Source organism: Pongo pygmaeus, chromosome 9 (genome assembly GCF_028885625.2).
Source record: "Pongo pygmaeus isolate AG05252 chromosome 9, NHGRI_mPonPyg2-v2.0_pri, whole genome shotgun sequence".
In the NCBI taxonomy this organism is placed as follows: domain Eukaryota; kingdom Metazoa; phylum Chordata; class Mammalia; order Primates; family Hominidae; genus Pongo; species Pongo pygmaeus.
Window position 1 is genome coordinate 55549702 of NC_072382.2, and position 25016 is coordinate 55574717.

The window sequence follows — 25016 nt, forward strand, 5'->3', positions numbered from 1 at the left end:
CTTCTGGTGACTGCCTGCATTCCTTGGCCTGGGGCTGCATCACTCCAGTCTCTGCTTTCATCCTCACATCACTTCTCTGTATGTGAAACATCTCTGCCGTGCTCTTTTTTTTTTTTTTTTTTTTTTTTTTTTTTGAGACAGAGTCTCACTCTGTCACTCAGGTTGGAGTGCAGTGGCATGATCTCAGCTCACTGCAGCCTCCACCTCCCAGGTTCAAACGATTCTGCTGCCTCAGCCTCCCAAGCAGCTGGGATTACAGGTGCCTGCCACTGCACCCAACCAATTTTTGTATTTTTAGTAGAGACAAGGTTTCGCCATGTTGGCCAAGCTGGTCTCGAACTCCTGCCTTGGCCTCTCAAAGTGCTGGGATTGCAGACATGAGCTGCCATGCCCAACCTTCTGCCATGTTCTCATAAGGACATATGTGATTGCATTGAGGGACCACTTGGATAGTCCAGGTTAATCTCACCACCTCAAAATCATCTCATGCACATTGCCTCCCATTAATATTGTCCATTATTTTTCAGTTTCCTCATCCATAAAATAGAGTGAAGTGAGGTTGAAGTGCATCAAGGATGGCAAGAATGTGGCCCATAGGACACCATTTCCTCTTCTGCAACTTCTTGCCAAAAAGAAGAAGGCTTTGCTTCATGTTTGTGTTCATAATGAAAGGTGAGGTCTTCGGGAAGGCATCCAAGTTCATTAATTAAATTAACATGTGAAATACCTGGATGCTGAACTTGTGCAAAAGCAGCTGGAGGTTAACTTGATAGTCTCACTACTCTGAGGCACTCACCGACTAGTGGACAAGACAGGCGGGCACTGAGGGGTGTGTTTTCATGGTGGGAGCTTATTTCATTGCAAGAACAGAAACTGGCCAGCTCTATCAGCCTCAGAGAGAGAGAGAGATTTCACCTTTCAGTATATCCATCAAATAACCCTCAACTGTGTCTCAGTTAGTGATGTGGGGCCTGGTCCCAGCTCTGAAACAATTACTGCAGCCAGGCATGGCATATGCTAATTGGTGCTGGGAAGAGAGATGGGGTCAGTTTCATCCAAACTGTTGGACAGAGAGGGAGGAGTGGTGGTTTCCAAAGAGAAAATTGGGGCGTTTTTACTAGAAGAAGAAAAATGGTGGCTGAGCATCCAGAAACTATAGATGTCAACAGAGCAAGAGTGGTTTCAATGGGAACCACTTGATAGCCTATAGACAGGGCTCTCGTGATTCTGCAGCAGCCTGTGTTCTAAGCATTGGTGTCTAAAAATGGGAGTCCTGCCCACATTGTTCCATTTTACTCCAACCCCACAGGAGGATATAGATCTGGTTGATTCAGATTTCAGGTCATTTGTAGGGTCACTTTATCTAGGAGTGGAATTTGGTGGCCTAAATAAGCCAACAAATGCATGTTCGCTTTTTGGGCCTGGGCACCTGGGGTCATGAAGTCCCACTAAAGGGCTTGAAGGTTAATATTTTGAGGCACTGGGGGAAAGACACAGCAGGTGAAGGAAGCCTCCATATCTTAGAGGAAGAGACTCCCTGGCTTACTGGAGTTTTCTACTTGGTGGTTTGGTGCCAGAACACCAAAGTGAAGACAAAGCACTGCCTGACCCATTTGTGGGGACATCTGTGCCCAATGACCAGACCAGCACATTATCTCTTAGTAGCGTCTGTTACATGTATTAATCTAGTCCTTCTTATAATTCTGGAGTTCACAGTAGCCCCTTCTCACGGCTATGCATTTACATTCTGATTTACTGGAAACACAGGTGGTGCCAGATCAAGGAATGTCCTTTATGCTGGTTTAGGGAAACTGGCCTAGATCTTATGGCAATGATGTTCCATGTACTAGTTTCGAGTGACAGTTGTCTAAGGAACCTGGAGAGTTATATGGGCTGGAATCTCTAACATAGCCACTTGGAATGGGAGGATACATAGGTGAGTAGAAGAGGAAGAGAGGCAATTGACCCATTTGACTAGCTCTGCACCTTTAGGCAGGCCACTCTGTTTTGAGGTCCAGGACCCATTCCTCACACCACCCCGCCCCAATAACTAAAGTTGTGAGCTTTAGGGTCTGGAGGACAATGTAATTTAAGTTAGAAACCTTCAGCCCTTTGGCAAAGTCTCGGGAGATTGTTATTGGTTACACGGCATCCTTAGCACCATTGCAACATCTCAGAACAGGTCTGGCTCCAAGAGGTATTCACAAAGATTTTGTAAATCCCAAATTACAATCATGTCTTAGGTTCCCTCCCACCAATGTCATGCCCCTCCCAACTTAGCACATAACTACTTACTTCCACATGATAGGAGTGAGGAGTGGACTGCAATGATCATTGTTTGTCCTGTGATGTTTATTTGCTTATTTGTTTATTTTTCAGTGACTTGGTCTCACTATGTTGCCCAGACTGACCTCAAACTCTTGGGTTCAAGTGATCTTCCTACCTCAGCCTCCTGAATAGCTGGGACTACAGGTACATGCCACTATGCCTGGCTGATTTTATATATCAACTTGACTGGGCTAAGGGTTGCCCAGATAGATGGTAAAATATCATTTCTGGTTATGTTTGTGAGGATGTTTTCAGAAAATATTAATATTAGCATTTGAATCAGTAAACTGAGTGAAGAAGATTTTCCTCACCAATGTAGGTGGGCATCATCCAATTTGTTGAGGGTCTAAATAGAAGGTCAGCCAGACACAGTGGCTCATGCCTGTAATCCCAGCACTTTGAGAGACCGAAGCAGGCGGATCACCTGAGGTCAGGAGTTCAAGAACAGCCTGGCCAACATGGCGAAACCCCATCTCTACTAAAAAAACAAAATTAACCAGGCATGGTGGTGCGTGCTTGTAATCCAAGCTACTCGGGAGGCTGAGGCAGGAGAATCACTTGAACCTGGGAGGCGGAGGTTGCGGTGAGCTGAGATCACAATATTGCACTCCAGCCTGGGCAACAAGAGTGAAACTCCATCTCAAATAAATAAATAAATAAATAAATAGAAGGTCAAAAGAGAGGAGGAAGAGAGAATTCAACTTTTCTCTTGAGCTGGGCCATCCATCCTCTCCGGCCCTTAGATGTCACAGCTACTGATTCTCAGGCCTTTAGACTTGAACTGAGACCTGCACCATCGGTTCCCCTGATTCTGAAGTCCTCAGGCTTAGACTAGAACTACACCACTGGCTTTTCTCAGCCTCCAACTTGCAGATGGCAGACTGTGGGGCTCCTCAGCCTCCATAATCACACAAGCTAATTCCTCATAATAAATCTCTTTCTGAATATCTGTATATATCCTATTGGTTCTATTTCTCTAGAGAACCCTGACCAATATATCTTGAGAGGTTTTATCTTATCCTTAATGTTCCAAATAAGCTAAGACCTTGATGCCTCGAGCAAAACTTAAAATTTATTTAGATCTAGATTTTGTTTCCCCAAACTCCACACAGTGAAACCAAAGTCCACACAGTTTGGTCTGGCACCAAACCACCAGATATTCTTCTGTCTTTTCCATCCTATATTATCAGTTACTAGGAATTATAATTAATTCTAGGACCTGAGGGCATATTTGTTTAATAAAAACTTTAGAACTCAATTATCATAGAAGGTTAGGAATGAAGGGAAACATTCATATCGATGGCTGGTATTGGTGTTACCCTGCCTTGCAAAGCTCAGGCAAAGAGTGGTAGAAGGCTGGCATATTTAAATTCTGTAGTAGTTTCTTTCCAATTCTCTTTTGGTAACAGTCTGCCTTTTGATCACGAGTATTATGTTTCAGCAACATTCTTTCTTGACTACTGAATTTTCCTCTGAAGAATGAAGTTAATCTTCCAGGTGTCTCTTCTAAAAAATAGGATACTCTAAAATGTGAACACAATTTTATGCACAAGGATACACCATCTACAATAACAAAATGTAGACTAAAGTAGGGGAATCAAATAATTTAAGGTGTAGAGCCCTAGAATAAAGTATTATAAAGCCATTCTATTTTTTTTATTATACTTTAAGTTCCAGGATACATGTGCACAACGTGCAGGTTTGTTACATAGGTATACATGTGCCATGTTGGTGTGCTGCACCCGTTAACTCATCATTTACATTAGGTATATCTCCTAATGCTATCTCTCCCCCCTCCCCCTCCCCACCCCATGACAGGCCCCGGTGTGTGATGTTCCCCTTCCTGTGTCCAAGTGTTCTCATTGTTCAATTCCCACCTATGAGTGAGAACATGCGGTGTTTGGTTTTTTGTCCCTGCGATAGTTTGCTGAGAATAATGGTTTCCAGCTTCATCCATGTCCCTACAAAGGACATGAACTCATCCTTTTTTATGGCTGTATAGTATTCCATGGTGTATATGTGCCACATTTTCTTAATCCAGTCTATCATTTATGGACATTTGGGTTGGTTCCAAGTCTTTGCTATTGTGAATAGTGCTGCAATAAACATACGTGTGCATGTGTCTTTATAGCAGCATGATTTATAATCTTTTGGGTATATACCCAGTAATGGGATGGCCGGGTCAAATCGTATTTCTAGTTCTAGATCCTTGAGGAATCGCCACACTGTCTTCCACAATGGTTGAACCAGTTTACAGTCCCACCAACAGTGTAAAAGTGTTCCTATTTCTCCACATCCTCTCCAGCACCTGTTGTTTCCTGACTTTTTAATGATAGCCATTCTAACTGGTGTGAGATGGCATCTCATTGTGGTTTTGATTTGCATTTCTCTGATGGCCAGTGATGATGAGCATTTTTTCATGGGTCTGTTGGCTGCATAAATGTCTTCTTTTGAGAAGTGTCTGTTCATATCCTTTGCCCACTTATTGATGGGGTTGTTTTTTTCTTGTAAATTTGTTTGAGTTCTTTGTAGATTCTGGATATTAGCCCTTCATCAGATGAATAGATTGCAAAAATTTTCTCCCATTCTGTAGGTTGCCTGTTCACTCTGATGGTAGTTTCTTTTGCTGTGCAGAAGCTCTTTAGTTTAATTAGATCCCATTTGTCAATTTTGGCTTTTGTTGCCATTGCTTTTGGTGTTTTAGACGTGAAGTCCTTGCACATGCCTATGTCCTGAATGTTATTGCCTAGGTTTTCTTCTAGGGTTTTTATGGTTTTAGGTCTAACATGTAAGTCTTTAATCCATCTTGAATTAATTTTTGTATAAGGTGTAAGGAAGGGATCCAGTTTCAGCTTTCTACATATGGCTAGCCAGTTTTCCCAGCACCATTGATTAAATAGAGAATCCTTTCCCCATTGCTTGTTTTTGTCAGGTTTGTCAAAGATCAGATGGTTGTAGATGTGTGATATTATTTCTGAGGGCTCTGTTCTGTTCCATTGGTCTATATCTCTGTTTTGGTATCAGTACCATGCTGTTTTGGTTACTGTAGCCTTGTAGTATAGTTTGAAGTCAGGTAGCGTGATGCCTCCAGCTTTGTTCTTTTGGCTTAGGGTTGACTTGGCAATGAGGGCTCTTCTTTGGTTCCATATGAACTTGAAAGTAGCTTTTTCCAATTCTGTGAAGAAAGTCATTGGTAGCTTGATGGGGATGACATTAAATCTATAAATTACCTTGGGCAGTTGGTCATTTTCACGATATTGATTCTTCCTACCCATGAGCATGGAATGTTCTTCCGTTTGTTTGTATCCTCTTTTATTTCCTTGAGCAGTGGTTTGTAGTTCTCCTTGAAGAGGTCTTTCACATCCCTTGTAAGTTGGATTCCTAGGTATTTTATTCTCTTTGAAGCAATTGTGAATGGGAGTTCACTCATGATTTGGCTCTCTGTTTGCCTGTTATTGGTGTATAAGAATGCTTGTGATTTTTGCACATTGATTTTGTATCCTGAGACTTTGCTGAAGTTGCTTATCAGCTTAAGGAGATTTTGGGCTGAGATGATGGGGTTTTCTAAATACATAATCATGTCATCTGCAAACAGGGACAATTTGACTTCCTCTATTCCTAATTGAAAACCCTTTATTTCTTTCTCCTGCCTGATTTCCCTGGCCAGAACTTCCAACACTATGTTGAATAGGAGTGGTGAGAGAGGGCATCCCTGTCTTGTGCCAGTTTTCAAAGGGAATGCTTCCAGTTTTTGCCCATTCAGTACGATATTGGTTGTGGGTTTGTCATAAATAGCTCTTATTATTTTGAGATACGTCCCATCAATACCTAATTTATTGAGAGTTTTTAGCATGAAGGGCTATTGAATTTGTCAAAGGCCTTTTCTGCATCTATTGAGATAATCATGTGGTATTTGTCTTTGGATCTGTTTATATGCTGGATGACGTTTATTGATTTGCATATGTTGAACCTTGCATCCCAGGGATGAAGCCAACTTGATCATGGTGGATAAGCTTTTTGATGTGCTGCTGGATTCGGTTTGCCAGTATTTTATTGAGGATTTTTGCATCAATGTTCATCAAGGATATTGGTCTAAAATTCTCTTTTTTTGTGTGTCTCTGCCAGGCTTTGATATCAGGGTGATGCTGGCCCCATAAAATGAGTTAGGGAGGATTCCCTCTTTTTCTATTGATTGGAATAGTTTCAGAAGGAATGGTATCAGCTCCTCCTTGTACCTCTGGTAGAATTCGGCTGTGAATCCATCCGGTCCTGGACTTTTTTTGGTTGGTAGGCTATTAATTATTGCCTCAATTTCAGAGCCTGTTATTGGTCTATTCCAGGATTCAACTTCTTCCTGGCTTAGTCTTGGGAGGGTGTATGTGTCCAGGAATTTATCCATTTCTTCTAGATTTTCTAGTTTATTTGCATAGAGGTGTTTATAGTATTCTCTTATGATAGTTTGTATTTCTGTGGGATCAGTGGTGATATCCCCTTTATCATTTTTTATTCAGTCTGTTTGATTCTTCTCTTTTCTCTTTATTAGTCTTGCTAGCGGTCTATCAATTTTGTTGATCTTTTCAAATAACCAACTCCTGGATTTTTTGAAGGGTTTTTTATGTCTCTATCTCCTTCAATTTAGCTCTGATCTTGGTTATTTCTTGCCTTCTGCTGGCTTTTAAATGTGTTTGCTCTTGCTTCTTTAGTTCTTTTAATTGTGATTTTAGGGTGTCAATTTTAGATCTTTCCTGCTTTCTCTTGGCATTTAGTGCTGTAAATTTCCCTCAACACGCTGCTTTAAATGTGTCCCAGAGATTCTGGTATGTTGTGTCTTTGTTCTCATTGGTTTCAAACAACATCTTTATTTCTGCCTTCATTTCATTAGGTACCCAGTAGTCGTTCAGGAACAGGTTGTTCGGTTTCCATGTAGTTGAGCGGTTTTGTGTGAGTTTCTTAATCCTGAGTTCTAGTTTGATTGCACTGTGGTCTGAGAGACAGTGTTTTATAATTTCTGTTCTTTTACATTTGCTGAGGAGTGCTTTACTTCCAACTATGTGGTCAATTTTGGAATAAGTGCGATGTGGTGCTGAGAAGAATGTATATTCTGTTGATTTGGGGTGGAGAGTTCTGTAGATGTCTATTAGGTCCACTTGTTGCAGAGCTGAGTTCAATTCCTGGATATCCTTTTTAACTTTTTGTCTCGTTGATATCCCCATATATAACTAATTTGTGCTGTGCACCAACAAGAACCTGCTTTAAATTTCCATGCCAATTTACAACCCCCATACTATGCCAGGCAAGGTTAGTGGCTATTGAAAATACCACCAGGACAGGGCTATCTAAAGACACATTCAGTAGTGTGTTAACTATACAAAAAAAGACACTGTACAGTTTAAAAACAAATCTTACACAGCCTTACATTTCAGTTTTTTTCTTTAAAAGGAGTGAGTTGTGTACAGGGGGGTTAAATGCTTTATAGACAAAAAAAAACTGTGCTAGAACCAACTTGTTCATCATCATCATCATCTTCATCTTCATCATCATCTTCTTCATCTTCATCTTCTTCATCTTTCTCCTCCTCCTCTTCATCTTCCTCATTTTCCCCCCTTCCTTCTTTTTCTTGCTTTTTACAGCCTTGACAACTCCATTTTTTGCTTCATCGTGCTTTCCTTTAGCTCGATATGCAGCAATATCCTTTTCGTATTTTTCTTTCAGCTCGCCGACCTCTTTTCATAAGGCTGCTTTTCATCTGCAGCAGTGTTATTCCACATCTCTCCCAGTTTCTTCGCAACATCACCAATGGACAGGCCAGGACGTTCTCCTTTGATTTTTGGGCCATACTCGGCGAAGTACAGGAAGAAGGCCCAAGGAGGCTTCTTGGGCGCATTGGGATCTTTGAACTTCTTTTTTGTCTCCCCTTTGGGAGGGATATAGGTTTTCATTTCTCTCTTATAACAGGCCTTGTCCGCCTTTGCCATATCTTCAAATTTTCCTCCCTTTTCTTTTTTTTTTTTTGGGATGGAGTCTCTCTCTGTCGCCCAGGCTGGAGTGCAGTGGTGCGATCTCCGCTCACTGCAAGCTCCGCCTCCCAGGTTTAAGCCATTTTCCTGTCTCAGCGTCCGGAGTAGCTGGGACTACAGGAGCCCGCCACCACGACCGGCTAATTTTTTGTTTTTTTTTTTTAGTAGAGACGGGGTTTCACCGTGTTAGCCAGGATGGTCTGGATCTCCTGACCTCGTCATCCACCCGCCTCAGCCTCCCAAAGTGCTGGGATTACAGGTGTGAGCCACCGCGGCCGGCCAAATTTTCCTTTCTCTTTAGCAAGCATGTTCTTCCCCCTCTCTGAGCACTTCTTAGAAAACTGAGAAGTTGACTGAAACACTCACTTTCTCCGGTGCTGTCTCTATGGAGCTCAATGTACTGCAATGGCTCTATAAAGCTGTTCTTAAGAATATAGGAAAGTACTTAAGATTCAGTGTTAGGCAACAAAAACTTACAGTATGATCTTATTCTGTTAAAAAAAAAAAAAAAAAAAAAAAACGCTGGGTGCAGTGGCTCACACCTGTAATCTCAGCACTTTGGGAGGCTGAGGCAGGCGGATCACCTGAGCTCAGGAGTTCAAGACCAGCCTAGATAACATGGTGAAACCCCCTCTCTACTAAAAACAAAAAAAATTAGCCAGGCGTGATGGTGGGTGCCTGTAATCCCAGCTACTCAGGAGGCTGAGGCAGGAGAATCGCTTGCACCCAGGAGGCAGAAGTTGCAGTGAGCCGAGATTGCACCATTGCACTCCAGCCTGGGTGACAGAGTAAGACTCCGTCTCAAAAAATAAAAATAAAAAATAAATTAAAAAAATAAAATAAAGTGCTTAGAACAAGGACTGGAAGGAAATGGTGTGAATATTAACAATGAGTGCCTATGAAGGTAAGAGGAGGGCTGAATTTTGTTTTATCTCTTTACATTTTCTGTATTTCTGAACTTTTTGTAGTAGACATGTATTAATTCGATAGGAAAAATAATATTCTTTTTACGAAAAGACTAGAAGGAAGTAGATTAAGACTTTTTTTTTTTCAAACTCTTAGCTGGCCCTTCTCACCTATAGAAAATGATACTTTACACACAATGGACATCGTGCTTGGCCATGTGACTTGCTTTACTCAATAAAATGTAAGTGGAAGTGATAAATTACTTCCAAGCAGAATTCTTAAAGGCATCAAATGGTTCTTCTGTCTATCTTTTCCTTCTGCCGTGAGAACAGCATATCCTACAGAGAAGCTGTTCCCTTTATCCTATATCCGCAAGTGAAGATGTCATAGAGCACAGTCATGGCCAATTCCCAAAGGATGTATATAATCTGTGATGGTTAATATTGAGTGTCAACTTGATTGGATTGAAGAATGCAAAGTATTGTTCCTGAGTGTGTCTGTGAGGGTGATTAACACCAAAGGAGATTAACATCTGAGTCAGTGGACTGGGAGAGGTACACCCACCCTCGACCTGGGTGGGGAGCATCTAATCAGCTGCCAGCATTGCTAGAATAAACCAGGCAGAAGAAAGTGAAATGAGCAGACTCACTGAGTCTTCTGGCCTTCATCTTTCTCCCGTGCTGGAGGCTTCCTGCCCTCGAACGTCAGACTCCAAGTTCCTCAGCTGTTGGACTCCTGGATTGGTATGACCCTGCGTTGCAAAGCTCAGGCAAAGAGTGGTAGAAGGGTGGCATGTTTAAATTCTGTGTATTTAGAATCATTCACCAGTGATTTGCCAGGGGCTCTGGGACCTTTGGCCACAGACTGAAGGCTACAGTGTCAACTTCCTTACTTTTGAGGTTTGGGGACTTGGAATGGCTTCCTTGCTCCTCAGCTTGCAGACAGCCTATTGTGGGACTTCACCTTGTGATTGTGTGGGTTGGTACTCCTTAATAAACTCCCTTTCATATATACTTCTATCCTAATAGTTCTGTCCCTCTAGGGAACCTTGACTAATACATAATCTAAGCAAGAAATAAAACTTTATTGTTGTAAACCACTAAGATTGGGGGATTGTTTGTTACTGAAACATAATTTGGAGAAAGCTAGCTGATACATAGACACTCAGACATAAAATGCACAAGGCAACAATAGTATAACATAGAAATAAGCCAACAAACAAAAACCAATGAAATGAAAGCGTCAGACTAAATAATTTTTCGAATCTGAATTCAGAGCTTCCAATAGGCATGGCACATTGAAAGGCCTACAGTGGCCAGGTGGGCAAGATTAATATATGAAGCATCCCTGAAACAAGTGCTGAGAAGTGTAATACCTGCCTAATTACACTGTATTTAAAAATACTTCTGGAGCAAGCAAAGTACATACGCCAACTGTACATTGCACCTCCTGCCTAAACTCTTTGTAGCTACCTCTTTGATCAATACCAGGTCTCAAATCAGGAGCACTTAGATGGAAGAAACCCTGAGAAAGCTGGAGGCAGTTTTGAAATGGGTACAGATAACCTCTTAAGGTGATTCTCCTGCTGGTCAAACATACTATGTGAGTTCACACTGTTGTTTAGAGCACGGGCTTTGGAGTTAGACCTAATTTGGGTTCCTAGCTCCATGATCTCTAGCAAATGACTTTTAATCTCTCTAAGCTTTAGTTATATTTTTGGAAAATGAGATAATAATAGAATCTACCTCATGGATTTGTTGGGAGTGAATGAAGTAATGTGCTTAGTATAATCCTTGATAAATGTGAGCTGTTGCCAATATTACTGTTATTATTTTCTCTTGGTTATAAAGTAGTCCTTGGAGCTGATGCCCTCTTGCAAATGTAGTTTAAAATCAATGCAGAGGCTATAAGTCTTTAAAAATACTTTTTTTTTTTTAGACGGGATCTTGCTCTGTTGCCCAGGCTGGGGTGCAGTGGCACAATCATGTCTTGCTGCAGCCTGGACCTCCAGGGCTCAAGCATTCCTTCCACCTTAGTCTCTCAAGTAACTGGAACTACTGACATGCACCACCATGCCCAGCTAATTTTTTTAAACTTTTTGTAGAGACAGGGTCTCACTATGTTGCCTAAGCTAGTCTCGGAAACCTGGACACAGTTTGTGGCCAAAGGCCTGAGAGGCCCTGGCAAATCACTGGCGAATGATTCTAAATACTACAGAATTTAAACATGCCACCCTTCTACCACTCTTTGCCTGAGCTTTGCAACGCAGAGTAATGCCAATCCAGGAGTCCAAAAGCTGAGGAACTTGGAGTCTGATGGTCGAGGGCAGGAAGCCTCCAGCACAGGAGAAAGATGAAGGCCGGAAGACTAAGTGAGTCTGCTCATTTCACTTTTTTCTGCCTGCTTTATTCTAGCTGTGCCGGCAACTGATTAGATGCTCCCCACCCAGGTCGAGGGTGGGTGTACATCTCCCAGTCCACTGACTCAAATGTTAATCTCCTTTGGCAACACCCTCATGGACACACCCAGGAACAATACACAAACTATCCTCCCACCTTGGTTTCCCAAAGTTCTGGGATTACAGGCATGCATGAGCCAATATACCTGGCCTAAAATACGTTTTTAAAAGAAAATCACGAATATGGTTTTAGCCCTGAGTTATCCAAATGATCAAATTCCTGTGCCCTTCTTCAAGTTTTTCTTGAAAGGTAAAAGCTTGAATATTAGCTACACTCAATTTTTAGCCTTCTAGGTTTCACTAAAATGTATACTTTTTTCTTTCTCTTTGCTCTATATGTGATAAGAAAAAAGTCTTTAAAGAAGAAAAAGTTACCAGATTTGTAAACCAGTTTTCCAATTACTGAGCTTCTGCAAAGAAAGATGCCATAATTGCTCAAGGTGAAAGAAAAAGATATATCATAAATTATCATGAAGATCGATGGTAGAAGCTTTCTGAAGACCTAAAAAGCACGGTGGCCTGTCTTACCTGTCAGACATGAGAGAATAAAACCGCTCACTCACCAGAAGATACTTGTATGCAACCATCCTTCAGCCGGATTTTTTTCTTCCCTACTTTCCTGGACACACACACACACGCACACACACACACACCAAAAAATAACTTTATCATAAAGCTCCAACTAAGTAAGGGATAAAGATGAGTTGAAAGACAGAGAGTGGTTAGTATGCAACAAGATCTAAAAAAAAAAAAAAAGAGAGAAAGAGAAAAAGAAGAAAAATCAAAGAGTAGGAGTTGCCCCACTGGCTGTCAGTGGCAAGAAAAAGCACTGTGAATCAAAATGAAACAAGAAAGATACTAGAGGTATGGTTATCTCAAATTGGTGCACTTTGATTCATTGTTATTTTCCACAACCTATCTTTGATTACAGACTCTATCTTTAGAAGGCAAACTTGGACAAGGCAAAGGTAAAATGCTTATGGACAATTGGCCCAACACTGACTCTAAGAATAACTTTTGGCTGCTTAGGTAATTTTCTTGATTGAGTGAATCTCACTGTCCTGGGGGCTAGTAAAGCACCTGGATATTTCGTCCTTTGAGCCATCAATGAGAATTTCTCCTGCAGCAGCCTTCTAGAGCTAAGTTGCTGATTTTTTAATTCCCTTCACTGGTTTCACGTGCGGGAAAAAAATAAAAAGCCTTTTCAATTGGGTTAATGTTTGACTTGTTTTGCTTTTCATATATTGTTCACAGTATGTGATAATATTTTTATTCACTCAATAAACATTTACTGGGCGTATCTCTAGGCCAGGTATTCGTGAGGACAGAGCAATAAAATAGATGCACCCTCTGCTTTCATTAAGTTTTTGACCTATCGGGGAAGAGGACTAATAGACTATTGTGATAAGATTGTGAGGAAGCTTGTGTTAACAACAGTAAACATTAATTGAATGATTACTAGGAGCCAGGTACAAAGTACATTTCATGCATTAACTCACTGAATCCCTATGACAATTAGATAAGGTTGGTAATATTCTTATCTCCATTTAAAAGATGAGAAAACTGAGGAAGAGAGCAAATATATAACTTGCCCAAGGTCACCAACTTGTTGGTAGCTGGGCTATGAACCTAGGCAGTCTGGCTTTAGATATGGCACTTTTAGCCATTATACTATAATTTAAAAAGCTCCAGGTACACAGGATTGGGGAAGAGTGTTCTCTAATCTGGTCCAGGTGGTAACTTTGCTGAGTCCTGAAGAACAAACAGGATTTAGCTTGGGAAGGGTGGTTGTACCTAGCGTAAATGCTTTCAGCTGCAAGTAACAGAAACCCAGCCAACAGTGACATAAACAAAGAGAGAATTGTTTTTCTATGTAACAAAATGTCTGGCGGTAAGTGGTTTCTAGCATTGGCCCAGGGGATCTAGGAAGTCAGACTTCTGGTCAACATCACTTTCCTTTCTCTTATTGGTCTGTGACAAGTGCAGGTCTCGTAATCAATTTTTAGGGGAGAAAGTTAGGGGAGTATGGGGCTGAAAGGTTTGCTTACATATCTTCTTCTTGTAAAGGAGAAATCTCTCAAGATGTCACGAAACAACTTCCTTTAAAAAATCATGAGCTAGAACTGGACTATATGTCACTTCTAGACCAGGGTCTGCACCTACCTTCCTTGAGACTAAGAGATTTCCAGGATTCTGTTGGTAAATAGAAAGGAAAGACTGAATTTTGAGTAGGCAACAAACAATGCCTGCCAGAAAAGAGAATCATGTTCTAGGAAGAGGGAATCACACATGCAAAAGCTTGGCAGAAAACCAGAACATGACAAAATGAAGAGTGGAAAGACGCTGAGTATGGCTAGAGACTAGCTTGACAGATGGCAAGAGATGACGCTGGAAGGGGTTGGAGAGCCCAGAGCATGAAAAGCTGTGCCTAAGGAGTTTATACTGTGTTCTAAAGACAAAGGGAAATCAATAAAGGATTTTAGATATGGCAATGAGCTGAGGTGACTTGTTTAGAAAGCTCATTCTGGCAGCTCTGTGAAGAACATTTGAAGGGTACTAGGAAGATGAGAGGGAAGAAAAGTCACTGAGAAGATGCTGCAGAGGTACAGGTGCAGGATGCTGGTGTCTTGAGCTCTTATAGAGGCATGGTGATGGAAAGGGGTTGATCACCATTTTTAGGAGGTAGAATCAAAGACTCAATGATTGGGAGCGACACCCTAGCAGCCTGATGAGAATTACTGATGAATACTGTCTGCATTTCCATTAGTAAAAACAGTATCATGAAAAGGCGTGGTTGCTGAAACCACCCAAGGGGCAAGTTAAGTGGCAACTACTATGGAAGAAAATCCATACAGTCTATTCTTTTCTTTTTTTTCTTTTTCTTTTTTCTTTTTTTTTTTTTTTTTTTTTTTGAGACAGGGTCTCACTCTGTCACCCAGGCTGGAGTGCAATGGCACAATCTCGGCTCACTGCAACCTCTGCCTCCCAGGCTCCCACCTCAGCTGGGACTACAGGTGTGTGCTACTACGCTGGCTAATTTTTTGTAGAGATGGGGTCTCACTTTGTTTCCCAGGCTTGTCTAGAAACTTTGGGCTCAAGTGATCCTCCCACCTTGGCCTCCTAAAGTACTGGGATTACAGGAGTGAGCCACCACACCTGGCCCATTCATTTTTTAACTTGAATGTTATTTCTGTTATACACACACATAAGTCACATCGAATCGTTTCACAATGCTTGCAATGAGAAATCACTGTCAAATTATGATCACACCACTGCACTCTAGCCTGGGCAACAGGGCAAGACTCTGCCTCAAAATAAATAAATAAATAAATAAATAAAAAGGCACTTTCCTTTGCCCCAATTTACTCCACTAACAATTACAACTCCATAGAAGCGTCTACTGAATATTTTGGCTGTTTCTTCTGATGCTTTTCTCCACGCTTCTAATTAACATGATTGTTCTGCTATTTCTTGACTTCTAACTATGGAAAGTAGGATTTGGGTTTCTTCCATTTCACCACCTCCCCTTCCATCATACATGTACACACAAGCCCTCTCCTCTGAGCCTTTCAATGTCATTATCTATCATAAATTGGAGTTAAAACAATATCCATTGTTTGCTTTATTATGACCATGTGACTGTTATTCATAGATGAGACATTCAAAACATTATCATTTCATTCTCATTCTTGTACAATGTTTCGGATAACCAATTGCCTTGCTTTCTATGAATCTAAAAGTAAATCATTTCTTAATCTTCACTAGAAATGTAAATATTCTTGTCAATATATTGAAACATATTAGCTTATCTAACGATACCACTTTTTTTCTTGAAGATCTCCATCTGCGAGCCTCCAACTCCTCTGCTCCAATGTGAACTCGTTATTCTCTAGGCCTGTGTATCAGCTATTTCAGTAAAGCAAACTACCCTAGGATTTAGCAGTAAAAAACGACAATCAGTTATTTATTCAGTTCATTTATTTAGTTCGCAAGTCTTCAGGTTGGCAATTGGGACTGAGCACAACTGAATGGTCCTCCTGGTCTTGGCAGGATTCCTTCAGACATCTGCAGTTAATTGCAGCTTAGTTAAGTAGCTGTGCTTGGGGCAGGTGGTTGGTGGGTGGCTATTGGATAGTATGATTTCTTATCATTCTAGCAGGTTAGCCCAGGCTTGGTGGTGGAGGCAAGGATCTGAGAGAAAGGAAATATGTAAAGCCTGTTGAGGCTAGGATTAGAATGGTTCACTGTGACTTCTATCACTTTGTACTGGCTAAACAAGTCACAAGGCCAGCCAAGATTCAAGAGGTACAAAAATAGACTCCATGTCTTGATGGAAGAATCTGAAAAGTCACTTTACAAATAATATAGATACGGGAAGGTCACCAGCTGGGGCTATCAATTTAAGCAATCTACTAGTCTGGTTCATAACTATTGTCCCAGGATGTCCTTCCACCCTCACCCTTTGAGTTCTTGTTTTCATCTTGTATTGGATCTCCTGTGTATCAGTCTGGCTTCAGAAATGATGCCAGTTATTGTAACAGACCGGAGGGTGAGAGGTGGCTTAGCTGGTGCTGGTATCTCTGAGGGGCATAGGAGGCTGATCTTGAAAGTGTTGGGAAAACTGTCAACTGGATTAACAGTTGCTACAAGAAGGAACTTTTGCTGCCAGGGTGAAGAAATGTTGCCAGTGTGATGCTCTCAGGAACTGCAAGAGAACAGCAAGCAAACAGTAAGGAATAAGTCCCTTCTTCCTTCTCCAGTCCTCCAGTCTCCCTCTAGCAACCCTGCTCCCCACTAGCAGAGATTAACAGGGAGTGGCCAAGGTGAAGAGTGATTTTTGGAGTCTGAGCCCCAGAATCATGTAGCAGAGTATGGAATTGTGGGGTCGCAGCTGCAAGACAAGATAACAGGCACACTCTGTTTTCTGGTTTCTATGTCTTCCTAATTTTTGTCCCTTTAGTAACTTCCTAAGGAAGGATCCATGTAAGATAGACTGTTTCAGATCTTTAATATCTGAAATATCCTTAGCCTACCATCACAATTATAGTTTGGCTGAATATGGAGATCATTTCCCTCATTATTTTGAAGGCATTACTCCATTATTTTCTAGCATCCATTGTGACCATTAAGTCTGATGCCATATGGATGTCTGAACCTTTGTATATGACTTATTTTTGTTGATTTTTGTTTGTTTGATCTTTTCTTTCTGGCTGCTTTTAGGATGTATCTCTTTATCTCCGTTATCCTGAAATCACAATAATTTACCTTAGTTCTGTTTTTTCTCTGTTTTAAAAAAAATTCATTCTGCAAGGTAGTTAGTAGGTCTTTTCAGTCTACAAACTCATTTCTGGGAAATTTTATTGAAGTCTTTGATCATTTCTTCATATCTTTTTTCTCTGTTCTTTCTTTCAGGAATTCCTGTTAGCCAGTTGTGGAATCATGTAAATTTTTCACCATTGTTTTCTTACTGTCAAGTGCATAATTCCCCTGTTCGCAGTATGGTGCCCTCACGTTTAGCAGTGCCTGATATCCAGAAGAGTCCTTATGATTCAGCACCTCCACAGAGTACACCTCCAGGCTCTGGGGTATAACAAGAGTATTTACTTGATTGTTTAGGGCAGGAGAAAAGATGTAGAAGTCAAGATAATGCCTTTCACACAAACTTGCAGCTCATTCTTCTTTTAGCCTCACCTGCACACTGAATTTCAGATGTACTTCCTGCCTTCAATTTCTGAATCTCTAGGCTTCTATTGCATGAACTAACTTCCTTCTTGGCTTCTTCCATTTCAGACTTTGGTTTCCTTTTTCTCTGGTCTGCTAAGACAGTTTCACTTACCCACTTGTTTTTATCTCTTTTGACCTATCTTTGACTCTATCAGCACTGCTGGAAAGCATTTCTATCAACAAGAGACAACAGAGATGTAGTTGTCTTAATTGAAAAAGATGGTAACATTGGTAAATGTGCTTCAGAGGTTGTGGTAGATTGTTGTAGCAATTCCCCCAGTGAATCAAGTTATCTACAACCTTGCGTAGCTCTCTCCCACATTGAATTATCAAATGTGAGGCAGGTAGAGGCTTCTGCATTGGGATTTACTCTCTGACTGCTAGGAACCCTGAGCCCACCGAGTGAAGAATCAATGGCTAGACTCCTAGATGGTGAGAGAACACATGGCGAGAAGCCAAACCATCCCAGCAGAACCCAGACCTGTCATACCAGCTACCAGCTGACTGCAAATGAATGAACTAATTTAATACCAACAGTAGACCCACCTACCTGAGCCTAGCCCAAATGACCAACTCGCACCATTATGAGCAAGTAAAATGATTTTTATTTTAAGCCATTAGGCTTTAGGGTGGTTGGTTATGCAGCAAGTGATAACCAATGCAGAGGTGTATTGGTTGCATTTGTCTCCTTTGCATTTACAAACCACAGAGATCAAAGCCATGCTGTTTTTATCTATGTGTCTTTGTTGACTTAGACTTGTTTTTTTTCTTATTTTTTTATTTTTTTCTTATTTTACTTTAAGTTCTGGGATACATGTGCAGAACATGCAAGTTTGTTACATAGGTATACATGTGCCATGGTGGTTTGCTGCACCTATCAACCCGTCTAGACTTTTTTTTAAATCTCTTTATCATTTTAGTGTGGTTTTGGGAAGGAGTAAAAGTAAATATACATTCATCACATTTAACTGAAAGTCTCCATTCACTTCCTCTTCATCTGTCCAACAGATATTTTCTGATTACCTAGTAGATATCAATAGCACTGGACACTTGTAACACAGCTCTCGTTTAATCTTTACAATAGTGCTATGCATTAGGCATTAGATTCCTGTTTTAACAGATGAGACAAATAAGACTCAGTGAGGTTAAGAGACTTGCTAGAGGTCTCGCAATTAGTAAATAACATTATTAGGATTTATGCCCTTGACTGAGTGTCAACAAAGTACCCAATATTTTCAATATACTTTGTTAAACTAGAAAATAGACAGTAGAGATTCTAAAGTTGGAATGGGTATAAGACCGATCACATAATAGACAAGCTGACAGCTGATTGGATATGATGTGAAAAAGAAAGAATGTCTGAGAACTCTACCTCCTATTGATCTGCCTTTGACCTCATCTTAATAATGGATAGCACCACTAATAAAAGGGGACAAGAACGGAATGGACATCTTAACTGGGAAAGACAGAAAATTTGCTTCCAGGGGCTATATTCGATCTTTGTTTTTTTTTCCTCGTCTGCATCTGCAGATCAAGGCTCTGCAGAGCATAGTTGTTAACATTGTTTGTGGTCTCCTTTTATTGGGGAAGATTGGTTAGTGCTACTTACAGGACATTTTACCAGGTAAATGGTAGTCTGATTGGGCTTCTCGGTGGGGGTGGGGAGCTGAGCCCTGTGAGGCTCAATATGGTTAACGGCTGTTGAATGGTTAAAACACCAGGCACTGCTTAGGAAATATTCCCAGAAGGCCTTTTGCGCTCTGTGTAGGGGAAATTAAGTGCTGAGAAAAGTGTGTTCAATTTAGATCCATCTGGTCTGGGTTGCTTCTTTCCCTTCTTTTTCTCCAGGAAAGAGGACTATTCAAAGAAAGGCACTTTGTGGTCACTTTAACTTGCTAGGAGCCAAGAGTGTTGCCAGCCAAACATGTCGAAAAGCAGAGAGAAAAACTGTCCCATTTCCAATTGGTAGTAATCCCAGCTCAAAGCAGCATTCATTATCCAAGGTGCTGGCTACCCAGGACATAGAGTTGGGAGGAAAGAAAGGGTGCCTGGTTTGAGAACCTTATTTCTAGAAGAATAAAGTGGCCCTTGCTAGAAAATGGTCTCTTGCAGTACCTTCTAGCAGCAAGTGAACACTAGGAAGCTTTAATAAGAAATGTCACTAGATTCCAAAAAAGAAAACCAAAACCAGTCAGGCGCGGTGACTCACACCTGTAATCCCAGCAATTTGGGATGCCTTAGGCGGGTAGATTACCTGAGGTCAGGAGTTTGAGACCAGCTTGGCCAACATGGTGAAACCCTGTCTCTACCAAAATACAAAAACTAGCCGGGCATGGTGGTGGGCGCCTGTAGTCCCAGCTACTTGGGAGGAGGCTGAGGCATGAGAATCGCTTGAACCCAGGAGGCGGAGGTTGCTGTGAGCCAAGATTTCGCCATTGCACTCCAGCCTGGGTGACAGAGCAAGACTCCATCTCAAAAAAAAAAAAAAAAAAAGAAAAGAAAAGAAAAAAGAAAGAAAAGAAAACGCAAACCACAAATTCTAGATTTTCCAAGTGGCCTCAACTTCAAATACTTGTTCTCAGTATTGGACTATGATTCTGTAGTAGCTAGTCAGTGAATTTATAAACCACATCAGTTATCAATAAAAGACACCTGCCCTGTGGAACCCTATATAGCTGTTACTAAAAACAAGGTAGATAACAATTATTTATTCTTATTAAGCATTTAACCAAGTGTCAATCATTGTTCTGTATATTTTTTAGTTTTTCCCTTCCAGTAACTCCATGACAGGATTATTAGTCTAGTGGTGTGTTTTTTGTTTGTTTGTTTGTTTGTTTCAGAGACAGGGTCTTGCTCTGTCACCCAGGCTGGAGTGCAATGGCACAATCATGGCTCTCTGCAGCCTCGACTTCCCAGGCTCAAGCAATCCTCCCACCTCAGCCTCCCCAGTAGCTGGGACTACAGGTGCACACCACCATGCCTAATTTTTGTGTTTTTTGTAGAGATGGGGTTTCACCATGTTTCCCAGGCTGGTCTTGAACTCCTGGACTCAAGTGATCTTCCCACCTCAGCCATCCAAAGTGCTGAGATTATAGGTGTGAGCCACCATGTCTGGCCTATCTTACTTTTATAGATAAATATACTAAGGCATAGGGAGGTTAGCTAACCTACAAGTTGGTCAAGTCTACAACTAGTAAGTGATAAGGGTTGGGCTTGAATCCGTGTGACCTGCTTTTAGAGCCCACATGACTATCCTAGGTCAGAGGCTACACATCCACCTGGTAGCATGGATGTCTCCAGGGAGAGGAGATGCAGAAGAATAGATGAAAGGTTTTCACTTTTTACTTTACCAAATGCTATACTGTTTGAGTTTTTCTCCTTAAACATGTGTTACTTGTTTGCTTTAAAAATATATAATAAAATAAAGCAAGTCTGGGGAAGATGAGATAGCAATGGAGCATTTTTCTTTTCTTCTTTGCAGTGAGTCAGGAGAAGACACTATCCCCATTATGTTAGCAGTAGGAATTTAAGTACCAGTGAAGTCTAGGCTGAGAGCCAGGAACTAATTGAATTATCTTCAGAATCTCATAAGCCACCAGTAAGCGAGTGGGAATACGGACAGGTATAAAACAAGCCGTTAGGACAGAGTAATGGGTTAGATATTAATATGGTTTGGCTGTGTCCCCACTCAAATCTCATCTTGAATTGTAGTTCCCATAATCCCCACATGTTGTGGGAGGGACCCAGTGGGAGGTAATTGAATCATGGGGGTGTTTACCCCCATGTTGCTGTTCTCATGATAGTGAGTGAGTTTTCACATGATCTGTTGGTTTTATAAGAGGCTTTTCCCCCTTTGCTCAGCACTTCTCTCTCCTGCTGCCTTGTGAAGCATGTTTGCTTCCCCTTCTGCCATGATTGTAAGTTTCCTGAGGCCTACCCAGCCATGCAGAACTGTGAGTTAATTAAACCCCTTTCCTTTATAAATTACCCAGTCCCAGGTAGTTCTTTATAGCAGCATGAGAATGGACTAATACAGTAAATACATACTGGGAGTGGGATGCTGCTATAAGGATGCCTGAAATGTGGAAGCAACTTTGGAACTGGGTAACAGGCAGAGGTTGGAAAAGTTTGGAGGGCTCAGAAGAAGACAGGAAAATGTGGGAAAGTTTGGAACTTCCTAGAGGCTTGTTGAATGGCTTTGATTAAAATGCTGATAGTCATATGGACGATGAAGTCCAGGCTGAGGTGGTCTCAGCTGGAGATGAGAAACTTGTTGGGAACTGGTATAAAGGTGACTGTTGCCATAGTTTAGCAAAGAGACTGGTGGCATTTTGCCCCTGTCTTAGAGATGTGTGGAACTTTGAACTTGAGAGAGATGATTAGGGTATCTAGTGGAAGAAATTTCTAAACAGCAAAGCGTTCAAGAGGTGACAGAGCATAAAAGTTTGGAAAATTTGCAGCCTGACGATGCAGTAGCAAAGAAAAACCCATTTTCAGGGGAGAAATTCAAGCCACTGCAGAAATTTATATAAGTTACAAGGAGCCAAACGTTAATTGCCAAGACAATGGGGAAAATGTCTCCAGGGCATGTTAGTTACCTTCATGGTAGCTTCTCCCATCACAGGCCCAGAGGCCTAGGAGGGAACAATGGTTTCATGGGCCAGGTCCAGGGCCCCTCTGCTGTGTACAGCCTGAGGCCTTAGTGCCCCGCATCCCAGCTGCTCCAGCCATGGCTAAAAGGGACCAATGCACAGCTCAGGCCACTGCTTTAGAGCCGCAAGCCTTGGCAACTTCCATGTGGTGTCGGTCCTGTGGGTGCACAGACAATAAGAATTGAAGTTTGGGAACCTCTGCCTAGATTTCAGAGGATGCATGGAAATGCAGGCAGAAGTCTGCTGCAGGGGTGGATCCCTCATGGAGAACCTGTGCTAGGGTAGTGCAAAAGGGAAATGTGGGGTCAGAGCCCTCACACAGAGTCCCCACTGGGGCTCTGCAAGTGGGGCTGCAAGAAGAGGGCCACTGTCCTCCAGACCCCAGAATGGCAGATCCACCAACAGCTTGCACCATGCACCTGGAAAAGTCTCAGACAGTCAGTGCCAGTCTGTGAAAGCACCTGGGAATGGGGCTGTACCCTGCAAAGCCATAGGGGCAAAGCTGCCCAAGGCCATGGGAGCTCACTTCTTGTATCAGCTTGACCTGGATGTGAGACATGAAGTCACAGGAGATCTTTTGGAACTTTAAGATTTAAAGACTGCCTTATTGGATGTCAGACCTACATGGGGCCTACTGTTTTGGCTAATTTCTACCATTTGAAACAGGTGTATTTACCCAATACCTGTACCCCCATTTTATCTAGGAAGTAACTAACTTGCTTTTGATTTCACAGGCTCTTAAGTGGAAGGGTCTTGTCTTATCTCAGATGAGACTTTGGACTTGGACTTTTGGGTTAATGCTGGAATGAGTTAAGACTTTGGGGAACTGTTGGAAGGGCATGATTGTGTTTTGCAATGTGAGGACATGAGATTTGGGAGGGGCCAGGAGTGGAATGATATGGTTTGGCTCTGTTTCCCCACCCAAATCTCACCTTGAATTGTAATAATCCCCATGTGTCCAGGGTAGGACCAGGTGGAGATAACTGAATCATGGGGGTGGTTTCCCCCATGCTGTTCTCAGGATAGTGAGTGAGTTCTCATGAAGTCTGATGGTTTTATAAGGGGCTTCTCCCTTTGCTGAGCACTCATTCTCCCTTCTGCCGTCTGGTGAAGAGGTGCCTTCCGCCATGATTGTAAGTTTCATGAGGCCTCCTCAGCCATGTGGAACTGTGAATCAATTAAACCTCTTTTCTTTATAAATTACCCAGTCTTAGGTATTTTTTCATAGCAGTTTGAAAATGGACTATTACAGATATCATTGAGACAAATGCAAATTATAAGAGCTCAGATCCTGGAGCACAAGACAGGGGATAGACAGCTGGAAGAACAGGCAGTTGGATACTAGGAGACCCGGGGTAACTAAAGGAGTAGAATATGGTGAGCTCTCGAAGAAAACAGATGCAAGGCCCCAGGAGGGAGAATGTAAGCACCTATATTGGCCAGGGAGCCTCTTATGGAGTCCCTGCTGGGTCTTAAAGGTAGATGAAGGTAAGGAGATAGAGGAAGGTAAAGAAGGCATACCTGGCGGAAGTGAAGGAAGGAAGGAAGGAAGGAAGGTAGGAAGGGAGGGAGGGAGGGAGGAAGGGAGGGAGGGAGGATCCAGACATCTTCAGACTGAAAACCATATGACTTTGATGTAGAGTTTCTCCATGCACTATCGTCTTGCAAGGTTTTCATTTTAAGTATTCCCACATTTGTGAGTGTGCAGGCTTTCCTTTCTGCTTAGTAAGAACCTTATCAGAGGTGAGGGGATGTGTGGGGAGGATGCTGGCCAGTACACTTATCCATTCCTGCTACCATTTCTCCATGTTAACACTTATCACACTTTAAATGCTTACCTAATTTCTAGATAATAAACTCTGATGGGGCAGCATCATCTCCATCTTGCTCCCCACTCTAACTCTGCACCTAGCACCAAGCTTGTCACACAGTAGAAAGGCAATAATTATTTGCTGAATTAATTTGTTTGAAGAATTGGTAGGCTGGGCATGGTGGCTTACTCCTGTAATCCCAGCATTTCAGGAGGCTGAGTTGGAGGACTGCTTGAGCCCAGGCATTTGAAAATAAACTGGGAAACATAGTGGGAACCTGTCTCTGCAAAAAATTCAAACATTAGCTGGGTGAGGTGGTATGTGCCTGTAATCCCAGCTTCTTGGGAGGCTGAGTTGGGAGGATTGCTTGAGCCCAGGAGGTTGAGGCTGCAGTGAGCTGGGTTCATGTCACTGGACTCCAACCTGGGCAATGGAGCAAGACCCTGTCTCAAGGAGGAGGAGGAGGAGGAAGGAGAAGGAGGAGGAGGAGGGAGAAGAAGAAGGAGAAGGAGAAAGGAAAAGGAAGAAGGAGGAGAAAGAAAAAGAAAGAAGAAGGAGGAGGAGGAGGAAGAGGAAGAAGAGGAAGAGGAAGAAGAAGAAGAAAGAGGAGGAGGAGGGGGGGGAGGGGGAGGGAGAAGGAGGGAGGAGGAGGGAGGAGGAAGGAGGAGGAGAAGAGGAGGAGGAAGAGGAGGAAGGAGGAGGAGAAGAGGAAGAAGAATTGGTGAAATAAATGAATACCATTGGGAAAGTTGTTGATGTGTCGTATGCTGAAAATATCAAACTCTTTTTGGGGCTTCAATTAGTAACCCTCTTGATTATAATACAGTTTTGATTGCTAGCATTTATTGATGACTTATATGTGCTTTTTATGTTTTAAGTAAAAGGAAGCCCCTCTCAAATTTTGCTTAAAATGTTCATGGACAGGGTAAAGTTTGATCAGGGCTCTGACTTGGCTTCCCTGTAATTCAGCTCCACCCAGTTCCATGTGTTGGCTTTCCTTAGGCTGGACTTACTCATGGATTCAAAATGGCTGCTGGTAGTAACTGGTGCCACACAATTCCTCATTCATACTTAGGGGAGGCACAGGGATGGAGAGCTCTACGATCAAACAATATCTACC

At 42.0% G+C, this 25016-nt stretch overlaps 1 pseudogene; it reads right to left on the reverse strand.

Moving 5' to 3' along the window:
- Positions 1-7798: 7798 nt before the first annotated feature.
- The window catches only part of LOC129008627 (high mobility group protein B1-like), a 34795-nt pseudogene continuing 17577 nt past the window's right edge, over positions 7799-25016 (reverse strand).